Source organism: Moschus berezovskii, chromosome 14 (assembly GCF_049115385.1).
Source record: "Moschus berezovskii isolate FMDL1 chromosome 14, NW_MosBer_1.0, whole genome shotgun sequence".
NCBI lineage: Eukaryota > Metazoa > Chordata > Mammalia > Artiodactyla > Moschidae > Moschus > Moschus berezovskii.
Window position 1 is genome coordinate 26,382,126 of NC_142473.1, and position 2,061 is coordinate 26,384,186.

Consider the following 2,061-nt stretch of genomic DNA (forward strand, 5'->3'; position numbering starts at 1 on the left):
TTCTTAATGACACCTTTTGAATAAAATTTTTTTGAAAAAATTTAAAATTTGGAATAATAAAGAGTCTCAGGACCTTACAAAGATATTATCTAGAGGTCCCCTGTACCATCCATCCAGTTTAACTCCCAAATTTTGAATTTTGATAAAGTTCAATTTATTAAATTTTTTCTTTTACAGATCATGCCTCTTGGGTTGTGTCTTAAGAAAACCTTTGCCTAACTCAAAGTTCTTGACATTTTTTCCTGCTTTATTCTAAAAGTTTTACAACTTCAGTTTCTACATTAAAGTCTCTGATTTTGAATCAATTTCTGAATATAGTGGGAAGGGTCTAGTTCATCTCTTTGTTCATTTTGCATGTGGATATTCAGTTGTTTTAGCATCATTTGTTGAAAACTCTCCTTTTCTATCAAATTGCTTTTGTCAAAAATTAATTGGCCATAAATATAGGGGTTAATTTCTGGACTCTCAGATTTGTTCCATTGATCTATATGTTTACTCATGTGTCAGTACCAACCTATTCTGATTACTGCAGCTCATATTAAGTTTTCAGATTAGGAAATGAAAGTTATCCAACTTTTTTATTTTTCAAAAAAATTTTGCTATTCCATGCTTTTGGATTTCCTGCTTTCCAGGTGGCTCAGAGGGTAAAGAAATATGCCTGCAATGTAGGAGACGCAGGAGACACAGGTTTGATTCCTGAGTTGGGAAAATCTCCTGGAGGAGGACAAGGCAAGTCTCCAGTATTCTTGCCTGGAGACTCCCATGGACAGAGGGTTCTGGGAGGTTAGTCCACAGGGTCACAGTCAGACACAACTGAAGTGACTTAGCACAGAGCTCACACATACATTTTAGGCACAGGTTGTCAACTTCTGCAAAAAAACCTGCTGGAATTTTGGTGGAGATTGAGTCGAATCTAATGATCAATTTGGGGGAGAACTGCCATCTTAACAACATTGAGTCTTCCAAACAGTGAATGTGAAGTGTCTAATTTCTCCATTTAGAATGTATTTAATTTTTCTCAGCACTGTTTTGAAATTTTCAATGTTTAAGACTTGTACCTCTTTTGCTAACTTTATTTATATGTTATCATTGTAAATGGAATTGCTTTCTTTTTTTTGTATTCAGATTGTTCATTCTCATATATAAAAATACAATTCATTTTTGTATATTAATCTTGTATTCTGTGACCTCGCTGAACTTGTTTATTAATTTTAATAGGGGTTTGTGTAAACACATGGGTATATGTTCCTTAGGATCTTCTACATTTAGAATCCTGTTGTCAGCAAATAAGGACAGTTTTCCTTCTTCCTTTCTAATCTGGATATGTCTTATTTCTTTTTCTTGTATTACTGGCTTGAACCTCTGCTGCTGCTGCTAAGTCGCTTCAGTCTTGTCCGACTCTATGCGACCCCATAGACGGCAGCCCATCAGGCTCCGCCATCCCTGGGATTCTCCAGGCAAGAACACTGGAGTGGGTTGCCATTTCCTTCTCCAATGTGTGAAAGTGAAAAGTGAAAGTGAAGTCGCTCAGTCTTGTCCGACTAGCGACCCATGGACTGTAGCCCACCAGGCTCCTCTGTCCGTGGGATTTTCTAGGCAAGAGTACTCCTCTAGCATGATGTTAAACAGAAGTTGCAACAGCTGAAATTCTTGCATTTTTTTTTTTTTACCATTAAAGTATGATATTAGCATTAGCTTTTCATAGATGCCATTTATCACACTGAGGAGGTTCTCTTCTCTTTCAAGTTTGTTGAGAACTTTTACTATGAACTAGATTTTGTAAGTGCTTTCCCTGCATTTATTCAGATGATTGTGGGTTTTTATCCTTTATCCTATTAATATGGTATATTACTTGATTTTAAAATATTAAACCATCTTTGCATTTCTGGATTGAATGGTACTTCATCAGATTGCACAATCCTTTTTATATGTTGCCAGATTCAGGATCAAACTGACTTTTAAAGATATCCTGACTTTGAAAGGAATACAAAAATTAGTCAAGTGAAGTGGTTTCTTTTATAAAACCTTGAAGGTTTTAATTATTTATTAAAAACTAGAAAA